The sequence below is a fragment of the Triturus cristatus genome, chromosome 12 (genome assembly GCF_964204655.1).
Source record: "Triturus cristatus chromosome 12, aTriCri1.1, whole genome shotgun sequence".
Taxonomy (NCBI): Eukaryota; Metazoa; Chordata; class Amphibia; order Caudata; family Salamandridae; genus Triturus; species Triturus cristatus.
In genome coordinates, this window is record NC_140595.1 from 288,816,223 (window position 1) to 288,842,443 (window position 26,221).

General features: G+C 48.2%; 1 protein-coding gene and 1 long non-coding RNA gene across 2 annotated transcripts in view; one reads left to right on the forward strand and one right to left on the reverse strand.

The window, feature by feature from the left end:
- ADGRG5 (adhesion G protein-coupled receptor G5) overlaps positions 1–26,221 on the forward strand; it is a 769,418-nt gene that overhangs the window by 452,187 nt on the left and 291,010 nt on the right. The gene's annotated exons all lie outside the window — the stretch shown is intronic.
- LOC146775886 (uncharacterized) overlaps positions 19,936–26,221 on the reverse strand; it is a 75,860-nt gene continuing 69,574 nt past the window's right edge. The window contains exon 3 of the long non-coding RNA XR_014972087.1: positions 19,936–20,013. This is a non-coding gene — a long non-coding RNA (uncharacterized LOC146775886). The remainder of the gene's footprint in view (positions 20,014–26,221) is intronic.

The window sequence follows — 26,221 nt, forward strand, 5'->3', positions numbered from 1 at the left end:
TATCAGGGGTAGCCCATGTGGGATAAAATCCTAGCACGAAATGTATCAAGTTTAGACGGAACTTGATAAGGAGAGACCTATGAAGTGGGGTGGTTACAAATGTCAGGTAAGGTTCAAGACCGGGAACAGTTATTAGCCCGTAGTTCCTTCTCACTAACGGCTTATTGAATTCTGTGTCCTCCCTATCGGCCATAAAACGTGTCAGTAGTGCGGTCTTGATCCCCATGATATCATTCTTATTAATACAATCAGGGGAGTTAAATAGCTCTGGTCTCCCTACTGTTAGTAGCATCTTTTTAACATATACAAACCATGGAATTCTATGGGCTCTATCCAGAGCAAGGCAATCCTTAAGTATCCGATGGGTTAGAAGAATCTCCTGGTTAAGCCAGGATTTTAACCAACATATCACAGGGGCCACTTTAATTAAGTCTGCGACAAACCCCATACCCAATTCTGAGTGTATTGTAAAAGTGGGTGTAGACTGGGGAACCGACAACAAAGATCTTAAAAACTTATTTTCCACCCTCTGTACCGTGTCGGTGTTAGTATAGCCCCATATGGCAGAGCCATAGGTGGCTATTGCCAACGATTTTGCTTAATAAACTTTCAAAATGGCCTCCAGAGGGCGAGCTCCCAACCTTTTGGCAAAACCAAGTATAGCTGCAGCCGATCTAGCCAAAGAGTTGCCTTTTAGTTTATGTTGCGGGCCCCATGTGCCTTTCTCGTCAAAAATGACCCCCAGGTAAGTGAAAGTTGGGACCCTTTTAACCTCATGGCCTAGACAAAATAAGGATTTAGATTTCTTTTTCCTACTGGCCTGGCCGGTGACCATAACCTGTGATTTTTGAGTAGTAATTTTCAGGTCTAATGATGTCATAAAATCACCGAAAGAGGCCAGTAGTCTGTCAAGAGCCACCCCTGAGCTCGCCAAAAGCACGGCGTCATCCGCGTATAGGAGGACTGGGATCTTAGTGTCTCCTACACGAGGTACATCGGCCACTGCGTTGGCCAGGACTGGGCCCAAGGCATTTATATATAGTGTAAAAAGGAGAGGTGCCAATATGCACTCCTGCCTTACACCCCTCTCCGATTTAAAACAGCTGGTGCACCTTCCCCCCTGGGTGACTCTCACCGAGGATAGTAAGCCACGATGTAGATCTGCCAAAAATCCAACTAGAGGTGGATCAACCCCTATATCCAAGAGAATACTCCACAATTTTGACCTGTTAACCAGGTCAAAAGCTGAGGAGAGGTCCATGAAGGCCATATACAGAGACCCCTCCTTTGCAATAGTGTATTTGGAGATAAGTAAGTGAAGATTTAAGCATTGATCCTGCGTGCTCCTATTAGCCCTGAAGCCATATTGGGCGTCTGATAATAAGCCGCTACCCTCGAGCCAGGTGTTCAATCTGCCCAGAATGACTCTGCCTAAGATTTTAACGGAGGAGTCAATTAGGGAGATAGGCCTATAACAGGCCGGATCATCCCTCTGGCCTTTTTTGAAAATTGGGATGATTGTAGATTTTGCCCAGGACTCGGGTATATTATTATATCTAGCGGCATTAAAGACATTTGTTAGTATTTTGGCCCACAATTTAGGAGCAGACCTATATAGATCTGCAGGAACACCGTCCGGGCCTGGCGCCTTACTCTTAGATGTCTCTAAGATAGCTTTTTCTACATCCTCCTCCTTGAAGGCCGCGACTGGACCAACCTGGTTCAGGGGTAACGACCCCTCTAAATACCCAGACGAGACTGAACTATAGATTTTTTCAAAATGGGCTAACCACTGCTCGTCAGGAATGCAACATTCCATAGCCTGGTTCTCACTACCGGAAAAAAAAGGATGATTTATCACTCCCCAAAATTTGGAGCTATCCTGCATGGTATCCGGTGACAGTAAATTGTTCCAGGCTTCTTCCTGAATCTCTTTTTTACGAGCTTTAATCGCCAATTTATACTGTTTTCTCAAAGATGTAATCAGATGTCGGTTTCTTGGTTTACCCTTAATTGCCTTCAAAAGAGCAGAATGGGCCTTGGTACATTTGGTATCAAACCATGTTTTGCCTATATGGGAGCCTGTCTTGGAATTAACCGAAAGGGCCGCATTTATATGTAGGCAAATGGTAGTAAAGGCCTCGACTATACTGGAGTTGGTATTAAAATGGTCTAAGCAAATACCCACCTCCGGTTCAACCTTAGACAGAACTTCTTGTAAAAAAGTGATCGGAGACATCTGGGCCCATTTTAACCTCCTGCCCTGGTCTTTAGCTAAAAGGGCTCTGGTTCCCAAATTTCTTGAGTCTTTAAAGACCAAAAACCCTTCCGAGGCAACCTCAGCTATCACTGGATTATGGTCACTAAATGCGGAGTCCTCCACCCTGTAATTTAAAATCAAGGAAAAAATCAAAGAAGAAACAAAAATGTAATCGATGACTGACCCTGAGTCAGGACCTTTAAAAGTACACATTCTCTGACCTTCCGCGCAGCAACCAGGTTCAGAGAGGTCTGAGGAAGCCAATAGGCTCTCCAAAGCCTCGCCTTGTTTGGTGTGTTCAAAATGTGTGAATGATGAATAGGGAGATCCATCCTCATCATTCAAAATACAACTTAGGCTGCAGGGATGGATATTTAGATCACCCATTAGGATGACCTCAAAACTATTGTGTGACGCTCTGTATTTATCCAGAACCTCCCCCAGGGATTCTAGATGCTGATTTAGGCTGACACAATCTTTAGAATTATAAAAATTAATCAAAAGCAAAGAAGGGGAATTTGCCACCACTAATTCTACAGCTAAGCAGTGTTGGGAGCCAGAGTCTACCTGTTTAGCAGATCCTTTCAGGCTCAATGAAACCAACAATGCGAGGCCCCCCTTTGCCCTCCCCACCAAGCTAGGTGTAACTGGAATATAAAAATGAACATAACCGTCCAGAAAGAGGCTATTTGCTGTGTCCCAGGTTTCCTGCAATGCAATAATATCATGGGACACAACGTAACCCACCCATAACTCGTCCTTACTTTTGAGTCTAATGCCGGCAATATTCCAGCTTAGAATTTTGCAGGTATTTTTTTGGGTGGACTCATACAGATCTATAACTACTGCTCCCTTACCCTCAGATCTGGCTATCAGAATGTTTAGTGTGGGAGACATACTAGGAGATGACCCCTCCTGGCCCGGTCAGGCTAAGGCATCCGGGTGGTATATGTTCTCAATAATCTCGAAAGGGAATGTAGCAAAGTTTGGGTTAATTCCCCTACCTTCCTGGATTTGACCAAGGCTTCCAAGAGTGTTTGGATGAGAATTATAAAAGTACTTTAAATCATGGACCCTTATTTCCGACCTATCCCCACTAAGTGGTTGATCACAAATAAAACGCACCACTCGAGTGTCCTTTAAAATTAATAATACAATCCCCTGGAACATTTTTTGGTTTGGGACCCACCCAACTAACTTCTTCTGGCAAAGAGAATCTTCCCGTCCAAAAAGTTCGGGATCGGTCTCTTTTGATTAAGCCAGAAAATAACTTTATTTTTGAGTTGTTGATAGGATTCCTCTGTGCCGATTTTCAGTTCCGGGACACCAGTAAAGACAACAACATAAGGAATAGAATCCGGAGGTAGGTGGATATGGATATTAGAGGATTTAGTTGTTCTCTCCCCGATATCTGGCTTTAATCCTTTATGTGTACTCCTACTAACAGATTTAGTTCCTGATGAATCCCTTATGCCAATCCTGACCTGGGTATCACCACGAGAGGTGGTATTATCTGTAGTCAGAGTTCTAGGGGGAATTACCCTAGAGTTAGCTATAGATGATGTGTCAATGATGGGAGGAGAAAGTGACGGGGCAGAAAGAATAGGATTCACCTTGATAGGGATGACACTATCCTTGTTGGCTAATTTGATGACATTTTTTAATGAGCAAAAATGATCTAAAATAGTTTGCTCAAGTCGATCAACTTTATCAGAAACCACTTTTACCCTTTCTAAAAGTGGCAATAATAGGGAGCGGACTATTTGTTCGATCTGAGGCATCAAATCACTCAGTTGGGACTGGTCCAGAAGCCTATTAGAAGTTTCATCCACAGGAGAATTATCGACAACCTGAACCTCACCGGTCTCTATTGATGGATATGTCATAGTGTTAGAGTGCTTAGCCTGTCTCCCACCCTGAGTCAGCCCCTCTCTCTTCCTCTTTGAGACTGCACTTTTAGCCCCCTTTTTGTTTGCTCTTGTCTGTGGGTGAGTCGAGACAGGTTTAGAGTGAGTTGCAGCGTTAGTAACTAAAGGGGCAACCTCTCTCGGGGGATCATTTCAGCCGGGTGATATAGTGGTACTGTCCCTTATATCCCGCTGCTGCACAACATCTCCCACGACCTGCAATACTAAGTCCTTAGGGGATTTTGCTAAGGCAAGTAATCCCAAGGAAGAACGCCTGGCTTGCATTAACTCGGAGGATAGTCTGCGCTCTGTGATTGCCAGTTCATGTCCTAGAACAGAAACTGCTCTAGTGATAAAATGATCAAGTGTGCCAGACACAGACCCACCTCCTCCCAAGCGCTTCCCCTTGCCTGCCATCCTATACTGTATACTCCCCTATAACAACACAATCTCAAGACAGTATTGGCAATGTGGTGAAAAAGTGAAACAGTGATCCGAATGTCAAGTCACAATACCGCCTTCCAATGATCTAGACAAAGAGATCACAAGCCTCAACCAACATATGCGTTACACACTGCTCATATAGCCAGAGCCAACTAGACATACAAATATACCTTTCCCGATGATGCACCTATAGGAATGTTAGAGGGGCGGCCCAGTCCAGTCAGGTCCGGGCAGTGACGGGCAAGGACGGGCCCGCCCTTGGCCCGGGCTTCGCCCGCGCGCGTCCCGCGCTGCGGAATGCCCCCTCTGCCTTTGAGGGCTCCCGGCGCCGTCTCCGTGACGCGGATACTGTGCGCTTCGGTAAGGTTCCTGGGAGTTGAAGTTCCCAAGGTAAAGAAACTGCCGTTCACCTCACGGCTTAATGACGGGAAAGACAGCCGTTCCCCTCAAGGCAACGCTGCCCCTTGAGTCCTCCCGGCCGCCGGAGTAGTCGCCAACAGGGTCGATGAGCGCGTCCCGCGCTGCGGAATGCCCCCTCTGCCTTTGAGGGCTCCCGGCGCCGTCTCCGTGACGCGGATACTGTGCGCTTCGGTAAGATTCCTGGGAGTTGAAGTTCCCAAGGTAAAGAAACTGCCGTTCACCTCACGGCTTAATGACGGGAAAGACAGCCGTTCCCCTCACGGCAACGCTGCCACTTGATTCCTCCCGGCCGCCAGAGTAGTCGCCAACAGGGTCGATGAGCGCGTCCCGCGCTGCGGAATGCCCCCTCTGCCTTTGAGGTCTCCCGGCGCCGTCTCCGTGACGCGGATACTGTGCGCTTCGGTAAGGTTCCTGGGAGTTGAAGTTCCCAAGGTAAAGAAACTGCCGTTCACCTCACGGCTTAATGACGGGAAAGACAGCTGTTCCCCTCACGGCAACGCTGCCACTTGAGTCCTCCCGGCCGCCGGAGTAGTCGCCAACAGGGTCGATGAGCGCGTCCCGCGCTGCGGAATGCCCCCTCTGCCTTTGAGGACTCCCGGCGCCGTCTCCGTGACGCGGATACTGTGCGCTTCGGTAAGGTTCCTGGGAGTTGAAGTTCCCAAGGTAAAGAAACTGCCGTTCACCTCACGGCTTAATGACGGGAAAGACAGCCGTTCCCCTCACGGCAACACTGCCACTTGAGTCCTCCCGGCCACCGGAGTAGTCGCCAACAGGGTCGATGAGCGCGTCCGCCAACAGGGTCGATGAGCGCGTCCACACGAGCAGATATTGTGTTCCCTACGTCTATTGCTTGCTGCACAACTGAACAGCAAGTTGAGGAAATGTTATTGATTAATGCTATACTATGTGTATTTTGCACATCAAATGTTTTGGAACAAGTGTTCAAATGTCTGTAATCCAAAACTAGACGATATGTATTGTCTGGTTTGGATATAGGAAACAAAGGATTTCTTCATTGAGGAGGTGCATGTTTTAATCAACCCTTGGTATTCAAGTTGATATAAGATCTCCCTGACCTGTTTTTTAGCTTCTTGCTTTATTGGGTACTGCCTTTGTGCAGTAGGTTGATTTTTTTAGCTGTATTTTGTGGTGAGGGGAGTCCTCATCCCATCCTACATGATTTTTGTATAATGCTGGGGCCCGGGCACCTGCCCATTTCCTGGCAAAAGTATATTTTAGGTGAATTGGAATATGGTTGGAGAAAGCTGGCATAATGATATCCTTGCCATGTGGGCACTCCCTGACAAATTTTGGTGGCCAGTCCTGTTCTGCTAGAAGTATATCATAACCCCTTGAAAGTTTCTCCCAAAAAAGTGCTTTCACTTTTCTTGGTATGTCTCCCTCCATCCGGAGTGTTATTTCATATAACTTTTGTGTAGTACTAACCCTGGTGCCTACAGTCTCTACTGTGATGTACTCATTCAAGTCCACTATCTCCAGAAGTTCCTTCAGGTTCTTGCGAGCTATTGTTACTTCTGCTGCACTGTCCAGCATTGTCTGAGACCATTCTCCATTCTTGAGCTGTGTTCTCAGTATTCTCGGCATGTCTGATCTTCAGACCTGCTACCTTCTTTTTGGTGAATTGAGGTTTTGATTTATTTTTCTGAAAGTGTTGATCGTCTTTGGACTTCACACGTTCTTCTTTGTGATCTGACCGTCCTCTTCTTTCTGATGTCTGTGATGATATCTGAAAGGTACGAGAGGAACGTGTATCAGTATCCTGATACCTGTCAGGTTTTCTTAAATTATCCCTTTTCCTAAGGTTATACCTCCTTTCAGGAGGGCTCCTTTTGAGGAGACCTAGCTCGGGATTAAGAACGTTTCTCCTTTGAATTTTGTTTATTAGTCTCCCACTTCTTTTTAGAAGATGTAGGATTTTGTTAAATCGAGTCCTTCTCAGGACCTTCAGACAGTTTTGGCTTCAAAGGTTTTTCACCCAAACTGTCTCTGCCTAATTCTGCATAAGATTTTTCTGTTATTCTGGGTAGTTCATGTTGATCTTCTGTTACATCAAATTCCCTTAAGCGTTGGCGGATCGCCACAGATGCTGCCTCCCCTTTAATATTAGATAATATTATTGTTGAGGCCTGGTCGAAGTTTTCGGTAATTGCATACCTAAATTCAGAGCAGGCTCTGCCCCGTATTCATTTTGAATTTGTTTCAGGACATCTGGTATTACTGCAATTGACGGAACACCATGTGTTTTAGTATAGATGGCAGCAAAGACTGTGCCCCAAGCGGTGCAGTCTTCCAGTTGTGGTGTGATCCCCATTGGTAAACAGATTGTTAGGATTCTGTGTTTCTCATGGCTAGTATTTGGAAATACTAATTGGATTTGAGAATTTTTTGCGCTATCCAGAATGGAATTTGTTCACATTTTGTGGGCATGTAAAGTCTGTGGAGTAATTTTTAGTGTATACCCCTGTTGAGGGGTTTCATTTGGAATGGTCATTGGTGGTTGGACTGTGAAAGTCTGCATGACATATTGGACTCATTGTCTGTAAATTTGTATTAACTCTTGTAGTTGAGTGAGTAATTTCTCATCTGAAATCTCTTCAATGTCTGGATGAGGTGTGTAGCCGGCTAGAATCGACCATGTTTCTCCTGGTCTACCTAGTGGACCGAGCCTGGTAATGTTTTTGGATGTTTTAGGGCGCCTTTAAACCAAAGATTATGCTCCTGGTATGTGAGTGGAAATTCAATATCCTCGAAAGGAATATATTCCTCAGGTGGTTCATCTTCTTTAAAGAAGTGAAATACTTTTGTTACTGGATTTGATTCTGGGAATACAATCCATGCATAGAATACCTCTGTCTGAAAGGATACGTGTGCCTCTATCACGAAAACTGCTCTACCACCTCTTGGTGTTAGGCCATGTGTTATACGTTTTAGAGTGAAGGCTCTCCTTAAGTTTGGAGGGATGTTTATAAGACCCTCATCGGTTTCATTTAAACCTGTAAAATTAAAAGCTGTTACGACTGGGTCAGCTGCAGCTACACCGTTCTCGGTGTTAGTATCCCCGTTAAAGGACATTGTTTTTGAAAAATGTAGATTAAGTTTCAAGGAAACCAAGATAAGGTGCACAATATTTTGGAACACTATATCCTTGAACAAACCAAACAGCTAATATATAGGATTTGTGTCCTATTCAGCTTTGGCAGATACTTCACCCTACCCACTCCAGATGTCTTATGGAGTATGTGAGTAGGGGTCTCTGAGAAAAGGACGACTGAGTTACTCAGTATCTAGCGTTAAATTAGTGCCTTACCAAACATTGGGCGCCATGTAGTGAAGTTCCTATTTCCCTAATAGGCTCTGCACATTGGAATAATATAACCTGTAGATTTGGCATAGGACTGAGGTCAGTATGCCCCTATCGAGAATATTAAACTTAATTACTTTGTGCCAGCTAACTCAGAGGCCACTAGAAACTCCTTGTAAAGTGAGTAGTTTCTGGCAACCGCATAAACATGACAACTTTGTTTCCCTTTAGAATTGGAACACTCTCAGAATCGTGGAAACAACAGAACAGTTTCACTCAGCTAATCGTGCATGCTTAGTTTCTTCAGAGTTTCACAGAAAGAGTAGACGGGCGTTTCAATAAAAGGATTTATTGAACAGTCTTGTTTCTCGTGTAAGAGATATGAGCTGTTACAATTGTAAGACAGTATGCAAGATATATTATGTACAGCATAAGCAGTAGAAAGAAATAACACTGCGCTAGCATTATCTTTTAGTTATGACGCATGTATTCATATACATAAATAACATAAGCTAAAAATGTGAGTACTCATAAGATGCTTCTCTAACTAGTTCTACCCCAGTGTACCTAACCTAAGTGTAGTACAAGGTAAGAAGTAGGTGATGTATTCTATAGTATGTTAGGCTATAGTATGGTATGCTATAGTCTGGTATGCCAAGTCTGGTATGCCAAGAGTGCCTCTAGGTTCTAGTCAGCTCCATACCTTGAGAAGGAGAGAAGTGGGAATCTCTTTCTGGGTCTCGAACTCGAACAATGCCCGAAGGGAGTCAGAACACTGGAAGCTGAATTCTCTGCGAGCAGGGATGACCGCGTTTCTTATCAGTGCGTCAGGCCGGGACACGGGCTCCTCTAAAGTCGAGGTCTCTTCCTACTTGCTTGGGCAAGAGAAGGTATATTTATACCTGGTAGGTGCCTTGGAATGTTAGCATTGACGTAAAGTCGGGCAGAGGAAGACGTCAGAATGAACCCTTAAGGAATAGCAGTTCATGCATAATAAATGAGTTCTTGGAGAAATCAATAATCCTGTGCTAGGGGAACTCCCAAGAGCTTAAGGGTCTGGTTTCTAAGAACTCGTTGTGACGTTGGGGTGGACGGATGTGGGTGAACATGCCTGTATTTGGAGAGCATGGCTAATGCCTAAATAAGGACTGGGAGCTTATGCTTATATAAGGGCAATGCGAATTGTGGCTATATAAGGAAATGTTTCAGGAAAACCTATATACGGACACTTAAAGCTGAATACAACAGGAAGACAGCCCATAGAAGGGAGCCAAAAAGCAGGGTTCCACAGATCTGGTTGCTTACCCAGGATAACCATGTCAGTCTTGTCTGAATTCAACTTTAGATGATTATTATTCATCCAATCACAGATAAATACCATTGTATTCTGAAAGAACACTTTTGATTCCAAAGGGTGAGCAATGGAGAAAATCAATTGTAGATCATCCACATAATTGTACACCTTAACTTGCTTTTCGTCCAGGGCACACACCAAGGGACGAATTTATAGATTAAAGAGAAAAGGAGAAAGGGACAATCCCTCGGGAACTTCACAGGCTAGTTTAACCTTTTAAGAAAGAAATGAAGAAAGCTTGACTGACTGCAAGCAATCCTTCAGGAACAAGATAACCCATTCCCGAGCAATACCTTGGAGCCCTGAAACCACGGCACGGTCTGCCAAAACTCCACGGTCGACCTCGTCAAAGGCCGCCGAGAGATCAAGCAGTACCAATTTATTCCCATGTTTGTGTGGTGAGGGCAAGGGTCTGTGGGGGACGCTGAGTGGATGGTTTGCATGATTCTGGCAGTCATCTGTGGTGAGAGAGCTCCAGTTCATTAGAAGGTAGGTCCTCCTGGTTGTGATGGGGAGTTGGGTGGTGATGTCTTCTATGGTGGGTTGAGGTGTGAAGTTGGAGTAGATCTTAAGTATTGTGTTGTGAAAAAAGTCAGAAAGGAAGTCGCAGAGGACCTGTGAGTGGACGATAGTATTGGAGGCTCCTGTTGGATTGATGGATTCTTTGATGATGTTCTTTGCCAAAGTTGGATGAGGATTCCAGTCCGAGCACGAGGGCAGCTTTCCTGGCTTTTTTGATTTGGGCATGGTACCTTGTGAGTGAGGATTTGTAGGTGTCTCTAGAGGTGTTGTCTCTGCTGGTTATCCATCTTCTTTCTAGTTTTTTGCAATAATGCATGGAGTCTCTTAGGTCTTCATTGTACCGGCATGCTTGAGAATGAGTTCTTGCATGCCTGACCTTCCAAATGCTTACATTGAGTACAAGAGGAAACAGTGGTATTTAAGAGCATTATACAATTATAGGTATTTTTTAATGCTTTTAAGATCCTTGGAATTTTCCATTACAATATATATAAGGTATATAGGAGGAAGTAGTGGCCCCTGATTCTACCTGCTCTCTTTGTGAAATAGGTACTCACTACTTGAGTCACGTTTTATTTGTCTGTCTACTGCTACATATCGCATGACTTACATTCAGAATATGCTTTTATAAATCAATATGGGGCTGCAAAATAATCAGTATGTTTTTCCTGAATCCATATACTACTGACTGTTGGATTTTTATCCTGAATCCATCGACTCCCTCTGACTGTTGGATTTTTATCTTGAATCCCTCGACTCCCACAGATGTTAGATTGTTATTCTGAATAGGAGCGGGCAGTGAACTCCGCTCCACTGGTGGAGTTCACGGGGTTTTGCCCAGCGGAGCTCAGCAAAAATCCGCATTCCACCGCATAGCGGAGTTTACCGGCACCTACAAAAAATAGCACAATTTGGCACAGCATTTTGCCTACTTTTAAGATGTCCGTCTTTTGGGACTTGAAGGGACAGAGCATGCGCATATGTTCTAGTTCCGTCCACAATCCTGACAGACCTTTAGCCCCCTCCCTACGGGAGCCAAGTCTCCGCCCGTAGAAGTCACGTGCCATGGGCCAGGGAGGGGGGCTTGAAGGACTCGGAGGTTAGAGCAGCAGGTGCTTCTCGCCATTTCGCTACAGTCCTGGGCTTGCAGACGTAGCACACAATGCCCAGGAGGAACACTGGCATTGAGCAGCTATACTGAACTCCCTTACCGTTACCAGCTGCTTCCCATGGTCTCTTCTGCTGTGGTTGCAAGAGGATGAGGCTCCATCCTCATCTGCACAACTTTCTGGGCATCACTTCTGGCTACTGGTAAAAACTAATGTATAATTAAGTATATACTCTTCGTCATTACCGTTCAGCATTAAAGAGATCCCATGCTGCCTGCATTGGTGTCCTTGCTCCTGGCAATGAATACGGCCACAGCAGGACACCTTTAAGGGAAGCACCTTGGAGTCCAACAGTACACAGAGTTAGGGTTCAAGGCAGAAGTGTGCCTCCTGCTCGAGCAGCACCAGACAATCATCTTGTGAGCTGGGCCGATCATGGCCAGCCTCACAGAAAGGTCTGGCCTTTCTCAATCCACCCTCAAAGGCCCGGCAGGCGTTTGTTAAGACTTACACTGATAAGTCACTGTGACTCCACTAGCTCACGGAACTCTGCGGAATCTCGCAGAGTTTTTTGCTAACTCCACGGAATTCCACAGAGTGAAACTGCGCGAGCTCCGCCGAGGTCTCATTTTGAAGCCATCTACTCTCTCTGACTTCCACTTTTTCAAAAATACTTAAGTAATGTGTCTTAAATGCCTGATACTCATATAATCTTTTGTATTGCTGCTATATTTATTGAACTTTTGCAAAGGTCATCTGTATATAAATGGCAAATTGGCTTACAAGTACAAGGAGGCTAATTGCTTCTCTTCTGGTTGCTCACATGTGCTTGGGCTTCTGATCAGGTTGAAATCAATCAATCAATCACATTTATAAAGCGCGCTACTCACCCGTGAGGGTCTCAAGGCGCTGGGGGGGAGGAGGGGGGGGGGGGGTCAGTGCTCAAAGAGCCAGGTCTTGAGCTGCATCCTGAAGGAGAGGTGGTCAGGTATGGCGCGAAGGTTGCTGAGCAGAGAGTTCCAGGTCTTTGCTGCCAGGAAAGAGAAGGATCTTCCTCCGGCGGTGGCTTTGCGGATGCGAGGTACGGCTGCCAGGGCATGTCCGGTCGAGCGTAGGATGCGCGGAGGAGTGTAGAAGGAGACGCGGTGGTTGATCAGTTTTGGTCCGAGGTTGTGAAGGGCTTTGTGTGCGTGGGTGAGGAGTCTGAAGGTGATCCTCTTGTTGATTGGGAGCCAGTGAAGTTTCTTCAAGTGTCCGGAGATGTGGTGGTGGCGGGGTACGTTCAGGATGAGTCGTGCGGCAGCGTTCTGGATCCGTTGAAGTTTCCTCTGCAGCTTGATGGTGATGCCGGCGTACAGAGTGTTCCCGTAGTCCAAGCGACTGGTGACGAGGGCGTGGGTGACGGTCTTTCTGGTATCGGTGGGGATCCAGCGGAAGATCTTGCGGAGCATGCGGAGGGTATTGAAGCATGCCGAGGTCACCGAGTTGACCTGTCTGGACATGGAGAGGGATGAGTCCAGGATGAAGCCAGGGTTGCGTGCGTGGTCGGTGGGTTGGGGAGTGCTGCCTGGGGCGGGAGGCCACCAGGAGTCGTCCCAGGCGGAGGGTGTAGGGCCGAGGATGAGAACCTCCGTCTTCTCTGTGTTCAGTTTTAGCCTGCTGTCTGTCATCCAGTTCGCTACTTCCTTCATGCCTTCGTGTAGTCTGGTCCTTGCTGAGGTGGGGTTGTTGGTGAGGGATAAGATGAGCTGGGTGTCGTCGGCGTAGGATATGAGGTCGAGTCCGTGTTTTCGTGCGATGTTCGCCAGGGGGGTCATGTAAATGTTGAAGAGGGTGGGGCTGAGGGAGGATCCTTGGGGGACGCTGCAGATGATCTCTGTGGCTGTAGATCTGAAGGGGGGGAGGCGGACTCTCTGAGTTCTTCCGGAGAGGAAGGAGATGATCCATTCCAGGGCCTTGCCTCTGATGCCGGCGTTGCTGAGGCGGTGTGTCAGGGTACGGTGGCAGACCGTGTCGAAGGCTGCAGAGAGGTCCAGGAGTATGAGGGCCACGGTTTCTCCCTTGTCGGTCAGGGATCTGATGTCGTCCGTGGCTGCGATGACGGCGGTTTCGGTGCTGTGGTTAGCTCTGAAGCCGAACTGTGTGGGGTCGAGTGAGTCGTTGGTTTCCAAGGCGGTGGTGAGTTGAGCGTTGACGATTTTCTCAATCACTTTGGCGGGGAACGGTAGGAGAGAGATGGGCCGGAAGTTTTTGAGTTCGGTGGGGTCTGCTGTTGGTTTCTTTAAGAGGGCGTTGAGCTCTGCGTGTTTCCAGCTCTCTGGGAAGGTGGCGGAGGTGAGAGATGCGTTGATGACGTCTCGGAGGTGGGGTGCGATGATGTTGTCGGCTTTGTTGTAGATTTGGTGTGGGCAGGGGTCGGATGGAGATCCAGAGTGGAGTGATTCGGTGGTGGTTGGGTTCCAGGTGAGGATGGTGGTGATGTCGGTGGCGGGTTCCGGGGGTGGGTTCGCGTTGGTAGTGGTGAAGCTGTTGTATATGTCGGTGATTTTGTGGTGGAAGAAGGCTGCGAGGGAGTCGCAGAGGTCCTGTGAGGGAGGGATGGAGTTGTTTTCTGCGTCGGGGTTGGAGAGCTCTTTGACGATGCCAAAGAGTTCCTTGCTGTTGTGGGCGTTGTCGTCTAGTCTGTTCTGGTAGGCTGATTTTCGTGTGGCGCGGAGGCGTTGGTGGTGTTGGCGGGTGGCGTTCTTGAGGGCTGACATGTTCTCCTCGGTCTGGTTGAGGCGCCAAGTCTTCTCGAGGGTGCGGCATTCTTTTTTGGAGTCCTTGAGGTCGGTGGTGAACCAGGAGTTTTTCTTGTGGTTGTTGGTGTTAGCTTGGGTCTTCAGGGGGGCCAGGAGGTTGGCGCAGTCTGAGATCCAGCTCGTGAGGTTGTTGGCGGCTTTGTTGGGGTTAGTGGTGCTGGTGGGTTGGTTCTGGGAGAAGGTCGATGCGAGCTGTTCTGTGGTGACTCGATTCCAGTGTCTTCTGGGTGGTTGCTGGGTGTGGTGGTGCATGGTGGTCTTCTTGAAACTGAAGTGGACACAGCTGTGGTCCGACCAGGTGAGTTCGGTGGTGTGGCTGAAGGAGATGTGTTTGCTGGAGGAGAAGATGGGGTCGAGCGTGTGTCCGGCGTGGTGGGTGGGGGTGTTGACTAGCTGTTTCAGTCGTAGGTCGGCGAGGTTGTCCAGTAAGGCTGTGGTGTTGTTGTCGGTGTGGTTCTCCAGGTGAAAGTTGAGGTCCCCTAGGAGGATGTAGTCGGTGGACGAGAGTGCGTGAGGGTTGATGAAGTCTGCGATGTCTTCACTGAACTTGGTGCGTGGTCCTGGTGGTCTGTACATGAGGGTGCCTCTGAGGGTGGTCTTGGGGTCGCTGTGGATCACGAAGTGGAGGTGTTCGGCGTTGGGGAGTGAGTCGTCGATGTGGGTCGAGATACGGATGGAGCTTTTGTGTGCGATGGCGACGCCTCCTCCGATGCGGTTGGTGCGGTCTTTTCGGCTGATTTTGTAGCCGTCGGGGATGGCTATGGCGATGTCGGGTGCCGAGGAGGGGTTCATCCAGGTCTCGGTGAGGAAGGCGATGTCCGGGTTCGTTGAGTTGATGAGGTTCCATAGTTCGATGGCGTGTCTGTGGACGGATCGGGTGTTGACCAGGATGCAGTGGAGATTGCTTCCGGGGGAGTCGTTCTTGACGGGAGCGGTGTGAGTCCGTAGGCAGGTGAAGCGGCAGCTGCTGCAGGTGAAGGGTCCGTGGGTTCGTTTCGGGGTGGCGCGGTGGCAGCCCGGCGTGCGGCCGGGGTTGAGGGTGGTGGAGTCGTAGGTCTGGCGGGGGTCGGGGGGGCCAGGGGTTTGGGCGCTGGGCGCGGTCCTGGCGCGGACGGGCGCAGACGGGCTTGCCTTAGGCGCGCCTCCGGCGCGTCCGCTGCGCGGTCGCGCAGCGGCCGCCATTTAAGGCTAGCTGGGAGGAGGGGTCAGCTGGGAGGCGGGTGGCGGGAGGGTAGGGGCCAATGGGATGCGGGCAAAAACGGCGAGAAAAGCGGGAGAGGGAATGGAGCGGCGAGGGCCGCAAAAGGCGGGAAAAAACGAGGAAAAGTGATCGAGAAAACGAGGCAGAAAAAAGGCGACGGGCACGGCGAGGGGGGTACACACAGGCAAACAGGGGTACAAAAGGCAAAAAAGGAGAACACTCGCTCAACAACCAGCAGAATAGATGTGCACAATGAGACAGATTCTCATGCAGAAGGGCTGCTGCCTAAGATGCTAAGACTGCTGCTGATTGTATTAGTGTTGCTACTCTTGTTTTTAGGATACTGTTTAATTTTTCCGGATTGCTGATACCATCCGATCTGGCAACTCATGTGCTGTGAGACCACAGAGATGCCATCAAGAATTTCATGTATAACGAGGCTGCTTGTGTGCTTATGGGGCTCTTCTTGTGACATAAGGATGCTGCAGTTCCTTCATCATGGGGCTGTTGCTCATTCATGTGCTAGGGAACTGCATATCCCCTTTAATATCAAATCATCCTTTTCCTAATTTGGTCTTCTGAATTTTGCAACATTGCATTCAAATAGCTTTTTCTGAATTGTATGAAGATTGAAGAATTGCAAAGCCTTATTAAAGAGACTTATTTAGATGGTCACAGCACATGGCTTAAACTTGTGATTTCTGGTGAACTTGAAACTTTCTTCAAGGCGAGGTTCATGATAGCATCCTGAAGATTTAAATGTATTCCTGCAGAATTGTCATAGAAATTATACTATTATACAGCACTTCTGTTGGACATTGGGGTGCATATTTACAAAGAAGTGTTGGAGTGCTGCGTTAGCCTTTATGGCTAAACGCTGCACTCCACTGCTTCTGAAACGTACGGCTGCACCGTATTTACAACAATACAGTGCAGCCTTACGTTTCTTCCTGCGCTGGTGCTAAAGTTAGCTGCCTAGCGCCAATGCAGGAACCCTTGCACCATAGTGCAAGGGTGCCTGGATAGTGGGCAAGATTGTTTATATGCAGGAAGGTGTGCCTTCCAGCACATAAACAATCATAAATGGCGATTTGTAACTTCTATGTGTGCTGCTTTGCGCAGCACACATAGAAGTTGCAACTCGGAATTGTTAAAATGATTGTTTATGTGCAGGAAGAGACACCTCCCTGAAAATAAACAATGACACATGGCATCTTGCTGTTTCTGTTTCTACATGTGCTGCACAATGCAGCACACATAGAAACAGCAAACAAGAGGAGAAATAAAGCATTTCTCCTTGTTTTGCCTGTTTAAGACCCGGTCTTCCCTGGTCTTAATTTTGGCATTGTTCATATATGTCACCCTTGTAAATATGGGGAAGAGTCAAAATCAATGGGTGCTGCAGCGGAACGCCCACCACAACACCCATTGCCCACCTCTTTTAGGCTAAGTATAGCGTGAAAGGAAACGCGTGGGTAGCCGGCAACCGTGATGGCCACTTAGCTCTGGGGCTCTGAGCCTCTCAGCCGCCTTAAACCCCTGTAAATCCGTTAAAATATCCGGCAACCAAATGAAATGTGGAGCACTGGATAGCCACTGACCTGGGTAATCTCCTGATCGTCTCCCGGAGTGATAAAGGGCAGTGGATCTGGTGTCACATCAAGGAGCTCCTAGACCGGGGCCGCGAGATTGCGCGAGCCGAACGAACATTCGTGGAAGGATCAGGCGAGCACCGGTACGGCCCTGGAACATCAGGTGCGGTGAGGCCCTCGGCTCGGGTGCGCATAGCTCCGTCAGCAGCGGGCTGGAGGATTGCAGGTGGGGCCCTGGAATTGATTGCTGATACGGCGCGGCTTCAGGTGAGCTCCGGAGCGCGCCTTTCAAGCCTCACACGACGGACAGCAGCATCTAGGCTTCCTTGGACCCGGTGCTTGAAGTGAGTGCGGTGCTGCAGTGTCCGCCTCGGACCCCCCGGTGCGGCATCGCAGCAGACGACATGTACAAGGTACCTGGCCCCAGACATCGGACCCCTCAGGCCCCCCCCTATGGTTGTGTGAGCAGGGGAAGGAACGCTGCCCTGCTCTTTGTCGGGTGACACCCTGGCATACACCTTCATCTGGCTGAGATCAACGAGGGGGGGCCATAGTGACATATTCAGGGAGGATTCGGCGGAAAGTAGCCCCCAGTCCCAAAACGCACTCTAGGTGTCGAAGGAGGGTTAGGGCCTATTCTTGAAATTGCAGGCCAGTACCCCGTGGCGCCAGTGCGGGGACGCAGTAAGAGCTTCTCACCCTCTCCCCTCCCAGTTGGAACTTGATTGGTGTCAAACCCTGGACCAGGTTTGATCAGTGGGAGCCACGGGGAACCCCCCCTACTCTTCCCTCCAAGCACGCCAGATTTGCTTCAGCCCGTGGATATCTATCAGGCCACTGGCGAGATGGCCACCAACAAAGGAACTCGCCAGTCAGGGCTGGCTAAGTTGTCCAAGTTTGCGCATTCAAAGACGGGAGAGGTGGAGGTTGAACGGGCGGAGACCGGGGTGATGCCACCGTCGCCGGCTGAGGGGCCATCCCTAGTAGAGGTCATGGAGGCCATTCAGGGAGTCCACATGGCGCTAGAAACGAAAATAGACTACGCCATGACAGAGATCACTTTGATCCGGGCCGACCTCTGCAAAAAAAGGGGACAGAGTCAATGGAACGGAGGATTTGGTGAAAACATTGTCGGCCTCGGCAAAGTTCCTTGAAGTGACAGTCAAGCGCCTAGAGACCCAGGCGTCGGTCTTTGAGGCAAAGCTGGAGGATTATGAGGGGCGTGCCCGGAGGAATAATGTTCGAATTTTAGTGGTTCCCGAAAAAACGGCGGGGTAGTCCGCAGACCTGTTTGTTGAAGAGTTTATACTAAAGCACCTGCAACCTCGATCCCTCTTGAAATACTTCTCTGTGGAGCGGGCGCACCGGGTGCCCAGAGGTCCTCCTAAGCCTGGTGCCCCTCCACGACCTTTGCAGGCCCGCATTTTTCATTTCCGGGACCGCGATATAATCCTTCAAGCTGCTAGGACCGGCCCGCCTCTGAAATTCGATAATGCCAGTGTGTCCTTTTTCCCGGATTTCACCTTTAAAGTGCAGCAGAAACGAAGGTCATTTCTTGAGGTGAAGAGAGCCCTAAGAGACGAGGGCCTCAAGTACGCCATGCTCTTTCCGGTGAAGCGGAGAGTCATCGCTGATGGGAAAACTTATTTTTTTCAGACTTCAGAGGAAACTTGGGACTGGCTTGAGAGATGGTGCACTTCCTCCGTCCGTCATTGTTTGTCCCCGATGCAGGGGCATGGCCTGGAGAGTTCGCAGGATCGTCTGGGAGGCACGGAGACTGGCTGATTCTTGCTGTTTGGCCGTTGAGTCTATGTCTGATCTTGAGTGGGGGAATGGTGTTGGACCCTCTCGATCATGATGAGTATTGGATTGCACTTTTGGGGGCGGTGGGTTTGAAAGGAGGGGCTTTCTCTTGTCATTGAGACTCTGAGCCTATGGATCTGAGACTATTATGTCGTTTGGTGTGACGGTTCGATGGGGGGGGGGACTTATTTTATGTGTCCGAGTTGCAATTTCTCAGGTATTGGTAGCAAGTGTCATGGTTGCTCCATTTTGTCGTTTCAGGAGGGGGTGGGTGGCCGCTCGGGGGGCTTGGCAGCGGGACATCCCTCCTTAGTTAAAATGTGTGGGGATTACAGGCGCTCTGCAAATTGGGGAGTGGGCAGTTTTGAGTCCACGTTTCAGGGAGGCAGAGTGGGGGGGGGATCCAGGGTTAAGGTTGGGGTATTTGTGATTTTGTGGTAGTTTTTTGTCAGATTGTTTATTTTGGTGCAGTTTTTCATACAATTGTGTTTGTAATACCAGTTGGGTTCGGGGTATGTGGTATATGTACCTTTCATTGTTCATTTGTGATGGTTTTGCTCTACTGTGTCACATTCAGGCTTCCATTGTTTACTCAGGTTCTGCCAGTCATGGGGGCTGGAGGGCCCCAATGTCATAGATTTTGATGAGTCAAGACTGTAGTCCTAACCCGGCCAGGGCCCACCTCAAAATCCTTTCCTGGAACGTGAACGGGTTGGGAGATCGTATCAAGAGGGGAATAGCGTTGCAATATTTAAAAAGACAGTCCCCAGACCTGATTTTGCTTCAGGAGACACATGTTTGAGGCACTTCTTATTGCACACTTAATAGGTGGGGCTATAAACTAATTGCCCACGAGGGCTATATTCAAATGAAATAACAAGGGCCCCCTGTCCAATAATTGTGTAATTCCTAGGGCAGGGTACTATAAAGTAAGGTATAAATCCCTAGGCGATATAATTCAAATATCTGTAATCAGTTGGTATACATATGCCCTACTAGTGCAATTTAGATATCAGAAAAAGTGGAGTGCAACACTATATAAATTCAACTAACACTTACTAAATTTAAAAACATTCATTTAATGACATATTAAAAAACATTTCATAATACAAAGTAAAATACAATTGTATGAACATTAAAACATTGCGTTTTCATCAATAAACATAATAACTACAGTTGCATAAGTACATATTCTTTAGCGGCTGACGAGTAGATTCTTTTTTCGACGCGCGTTTCGACGCAAACCTGCGTCTTCATCAGGAAAGGCCACACGTTAACCTACAACATAATATGATAATTACACTCCAATCGTTGATGTTCTATAGATAAGCTTATTTTCGACCTTCACCATCACCTCTGTGAATCAATTTCTCCGGTTATTGTGGTTCTAACATTTATTTTTTATAAAACACTTACTCATTTATAAACAATAAAAATATAGAGTAATGTCTGCATTTTATAATCCGTTTATATGTCATCTCTCTTGGTGGTATATCTCAAGAGAGTACCTATAATTTTATTTTCTTGTTATAATTTTTATCAATAATGCCGTATGCTATACTCATGGGTCTAGAGGGGTGGGCATATTGGTGCGTACCTCCCCCCCCTTCAGATTTCCAAGATCACCTCTGACCCTTTGGGTAAATTTGTCTCGGTTGCAGGGAATTGGGAGGGGAGGCCCTTGAATGTTGTCACTCTCTATGTCCCCCCCAAGCTGCATTCCTCCACTCTCACTGACCTTGGTGCTCATTTGCTAGGTTTGCCAGAAAGAGAAATTTGGGTGGGAGGTGACTGCAACGCAGCTTTAAACGGGGAACTTGATTGCTTGCCGTCTAGGCAGAGAGATCCATATGGCAAGCCTTTGCTGGGATTTCTAGAGGCCCTGGGTCTGATTGATGTATGCCGTGTATGTAATCCAGCTTCCAGACAATACACCTTTCACTCCGGGGTTCATGCGAGCATGTCCCGCATTGATTATCGGTTTTGTAAGGAAACTCAACTTCCACACTTCGGGGAGATCACTTTCCTTACGAGGGGCATTTCCGATCATTCACCAATTGTTGCTTACTACAGCGGCACTTCCCCCCCCAGAGGCCGGGATATGGTGCTCCCTCCCTGGTATCTCCGCGATCAGAAGATCCGCGCCAAACTGCTCGAGACCACCCACAGAATTATTTTGCAGAAAACGAGGGTTCAATTGAATCAGACATAACATTGTGGGAGGTATATAAGACGGTGATTCTGGGATGTGGGGTGGCGGCGGTGGCAGGTCATAAGAAGGAAAAAAAATAAACAGCTACAAGATATAGAGAGGGAGGTGATGCAGTTGGAAGCAGAGATGGTCGCCTCCACTTCATCGGTGGTCTCCCACACTGTGGCCATAAAGCGGAAAGAATACCGAGATATTGCGGAAGAGGCCCCCAGGACTCATTATCGAGCCACTCAGCATCGCATTTACGACATCGGGGACAAAGCCAGTAAATTGCTGGCTTCTCGAATCGGAGAGAGTTGGCCAAGAGATGGGTGGCAGAGATTCTAGATTCTCAGAGAAGACACCGCCATGATAATCTTAGCATTGCGGAGTCCTTCGCTAGTCATTTCAAGGAAGTGTACACCCCCTCACCCATGTCCACCAGGTAGGCTTCGGAGGAATTGCTTTCTACGCTTACTTTGCCACAATTAGATTCACAGGAGACGCTGGATTTGGATGCCGATCTGACCTCGGAGGAAGTTTCCAAGGGTGCTGGGGCACTGCAGTCAGGGAAGGCCATGGGCCTAAGTGGCCTCCCGATTGAACTTTACAAACTTACCGCCTCCGTCATTGCGCCCTTTTTGGTGCGTATGTATGACGAGGGGATATCCCTCTGTAGTTTGCCAATAACACAACGACTGGCCAACATCGTAGTCATTCATAAACCGGGAAATCCACCAGACCGATGCTCCTCGTACAGGCCCATCTCTCTCCAAGATCCTGAGGTTAAGATCTTGGCCAAGCTACTGGCCCTTCGTCTCTCGCCCTGTCTTCCCAGGTTGATTCATCCGGACCAATCCGGCTTCATGCCGGCTAGAAACACTGCGCTGAATCTGCGCCGCCTCTTTGGGGTGCTGGGCTGAGCCTCTACTGTTCAAGAGGACTCGGTGATAGTGTCCTTGGACGCTAAGATGGCCTTTGATATGACTGAGTGGCTCTTCCTGTTTGCTGTGCTGGAGAGGTACGGGTTCAGCGCCCGATTTATATCCTGGGTGCGCCTACTTTACGCCCGCCCTTTGGCCCGAGTCACGGTGAATGGCAGCTGTTCTGCCATCTTTGAGCTGGGTAAGGGCACGAGACAGGATTGCCCCCTGTCACTTCTTCTCTTCGCACTGGCCTTGGAACCCCTGGCCATATAGATCAGAGGTGACCCTCAGAATCGTGGTCTGAACTGGACTCCGGATTGGTCGGATAGAATTTCCCTCTATGCCGATGATGTTCTACTGTATCTGGCCCGACCCTGGTTGTCAATTCATAGTGTGCTACACATTTTCGCCATCTTCCAGCGATATTCCGGTTACACGATCAACTGGGATAAATCCCTATTTTATGTTTTGAGCGGGGAGACGCCGGCTTTCCCGGCAGGATGCCAGGCCCAAATAGTCACCGAGGGGTTTCGGTATCTGGGAATATACATTACCAAGGATGAAGGGCCGTTCCATCGTCTGAATCTGATCCCTCCGCTCCAGCGTTTTCGCGCAGACGTGCAGCATTGGAAGGCTTTACCTCTCACGCTCCTCGGTAGAGCTACTCTTTATAAAATGATGGCACTTCCCCGCTTTCCTTACGTACTGCAGAATACGCCTTTCTTGATCTCTCTCCTCTACTTTTGTGCTCTGAGGTCCGCTCACTGTTATGGAACAACAGGACACCCAGAATTGCCCTTGTTAACCTTACAAAAAGCTGGTATGATGGGGGCATAGCATTGCCTGCCATTCAACATTATTACTGGGCCGCACAGCTGGTGGTTCTTAACCGCTGGATGTATTGTCTCATTACGGACCCAGCATACACAATAGACAGGTACAATATGTCCTCTGATAATTTTCCTAGGGCTCTGTATGGAGGTAAACAATGCGCTCCTAAGTTCACCCCGACCTCGACTACGGTAGTTCTATGGGGTGTGGCCACTGCTGCGTTGGGCTGGAAAGGTAAGATTACCAAGGCTACTCCACTGTTTGAATCTCTTCACCTGGGTAAGCTCTCGAGGTTTCTGGGGTTTGATAAATGGGACTTGATAGGTCTTTTGACGGTCTTTCGACGGTGGGGGACCTTTGGCAGAAGGGGGGAGTAGTTCCGTTTGGTGAGCTACAACAACAGTACCACTTACAGGAGGGGGAACCTTTCCGGTATCGACAGGTGCGAAGTGTATTGCAGAAGGTGTTACCCAGTGGTTCAGAATTGCCAGTTTCCTCTCCGTTAGATCGGTTACTGGATGATTACCTTCCAGAAAGGGCAATCTCTTTGACATACCGTAAGATTTTCAACAATATGCCGGACTCTATGGGTAACATACGGGCGAAATGGAATGATGAGGTGGGGGAGCTTGACGAGGAGAAGTGGAGGGAAGCCCTGGCATCACCACAGGAGGTAGCGATTTGCTCACGTTTTAAGTTGATCTAACTTAAAGTGCTTCACAGGACATACTACACCAGTTCAGCACTTAAGATGGGCCTTTCATCCTCTCCGGATTGTCCTCTGGGTTGTAGTCAGCTGGGTACCTTTATACATCAGTGGTGGGACTGCCCCGCCCTCCAAAGGTATTGGGGAAGGGTTGTTTCCGTCATGTCCCACTTATGCCATAAACCAATACCTCTATCCCCACGACTTTGCCTTTTGAATGTTTGGGAGGCGACTGATCTAAACAGATATGAGCGCCTCTGGGTCACACTGGATTGTATGGTTGCCAAGCGCAACATCGCTAGAACCTGGAAGGGGGGAGTTGCTCTTAAGTATGCGGAATGGGCATCGGACATGGACTGGTGCATGCAAGCGGAAAGGGCGGAGTACGGAAGTAGAGGATGCCCAGGTAAATGGACTAAGCTGTGGGGCCCGTGGAACAAACGTAGAGGCTTTATTTGTACCTCCTTTGCAGAACCGAGTGATGTTGTTGATGATATGACACCATAGGCTGACGATGGCAAGGGCTGATGGCAAAAGTGTGTTCCCTTTTTTCTTTTGGCCCAATGTACTATATGGTTTCATTCTGTTTTCGGTATTCCCTCCGCATTGTATTATGTCTTGTAACTGCACCATTATTGTGTTTTTTTGTGTTATTTTTATTTTCAATAAAAAATATATATTTTTTTTAAAGTTAGGCGTGAAAGAGTGCCTTATTCACAAGGCGGCGATAAGCCAACGTTAAGTGGCTTAAAGCCGCCTTGTGAATAAGGCAAGGCGCTTGTCGCCATAGGAACGTCTACAAAAGTGACGTTCCTGTGGGGATAGGGGCTTGCAAATTTGCTCCTGGGTTTATGGTTGGCACAGTATGTACCCTGTTCAACCAGGAACCACAATCCTAGTCTGGGTAACTAAGTCACACACTAAGAATAACCTGTGCTCACCCCCTTGGTAGCTTGGCAATGTGTAAAGTATTTATACAGACACACACACACACACACACACACACACAGTAATACAGTTAAACCACCACAAAAGTAATCCACACCGGTTTAGAAAAATAGACTATATTTATCTGAGAAAGACCAGACCAAAGCAAAAAAAAATCCAGCATACACAAGTCAAGATATACATTTTCAAAGATTAAATCAAGTTCAGCTTTTAGAAAACAATAGCTCCAATGGGGCTATCTGGTCGCTCTTCACAACGTCAACTCCACAAAGTCAGTCCGGCCTCAATAGAGTGAGGGCCAGTGTAGGGAGTCCCGCAGACCCCAGTACAGTACCTGGTAGGCGTCAGAAATAAAAGACAATGCAAGACGCTGGGGAGATGAGGCGTCAGGGAGGCAAGTGCGACATCGGTTCCTTACTGCTATGCAAGTTGTTAGCACATCGGCACTTGAGGGCAGTGCGTTGCACAAAGGAGGTAAGGTATCACTGAAGCAAATGAGGGGTCGGTTCCTGGCAGCGGTACTGGGTCATAGAGTTGCTGATGCCCAGGAACGTTGCAAGGCCCAGGGAAGGTGAGGCAGCGGTTGTCGAGATGACCCGTGGTTCCTTACTGATGGATGGCATGGATGAGGCATTGCAGGTCAAACTGCGAGGCTTCTGTTTCACGGCGTCAAGCCACTGGGCCTCAGCAGCACTGTCAGATTTGGAGCGGTGCATCACAGATTTCGGTGGTGCGGTGCTCAGGACTCCTGCAGGGGCGGTTCCAAGGAGGCACTGCAGCGTCATCAGAGGCTGCTTTGTAAGTCGGGGTCATTCCGTGGGGCTCACGGCTTCAGAGCAGGCAGCAGCACGGCATCAAAATTGCAGACAGGTGCCGGTACCAAATTCGCTCAATGTCGGGTTCTTTCTTGTAGCACTGAAACTCGCTTACAAGAGCCCAGGAATTGGTTTTCACACCACTTGGCAAGTAGGGCTCTCTGCAAAAGAGCCCAAGTGCTACAAGTGAAGTCTTTCATGGCCGTGAGACTTCCAACAGGAGGCAAGCTCAACTCAAGCCCTTGGAGAAACTTTTGACAGCAGGATGTAGTGTCTCCTCTCACTCCCAGTACAGAAGTGACAGGCAGCAGGCCAACACAGCAAAGCAAACAGCAAAGTGGCAGTCCATCCTGGCAGCACAACAGCTCTTCTTCCTGGCAAAATGTCCTCAGTCCAGAAATGTTCTGAGTATATGGTGTCAGAGGTCCAGTACTTACACCCATTTCGGTCTTTGAAGTAGGGGGACTTCAAAGAAATGTCTTTGTAGTGCACAGTATTCCTGCCCGTCCTTGCCGTGGCTCCAGACACACTACAGGGGATGGAGACTTATTTGTGTATGGACAGGCACAGTTGTATTCAGGTGGAAGTGTCAAATCCTCCCACTACTCTAGCTCAGAAAGGCTTGTCAGCCTGGTAATGGGCAATCAGGATATGCCAGGCACACCTCAGCTTTCTTTGTGTCCCCTACTGTCTAGAGTGAATTCACAAAGCTCAACTGTCATTCAACCCAGACATGTATTCTAGGGACATGCAGCGGCACCGGATGGTTAAGTAATAAAATACCAACTTTTTAAAAGTGGTATTTTCAGACCTGAAATTTAAAAGCCAACTTCATGAAAAGATGATTCTTTGAATTGTGAGTCCAGAGACACCAAACTCCAATTTTCTATCTGCTTCTAATTGGAAGATACACTTGTAAGATGTTACAAGGCAGCTCCAATGCTAAACTACGGAAGAGATAGGGCTTGCTGAAGTGAAAAACCAATTTAGATGTTTTTCACTACGACATGTACAACTCACAAGCACATGTCCTACCTTTTAAATACACTGCACCCTGTCCATGGGGCTA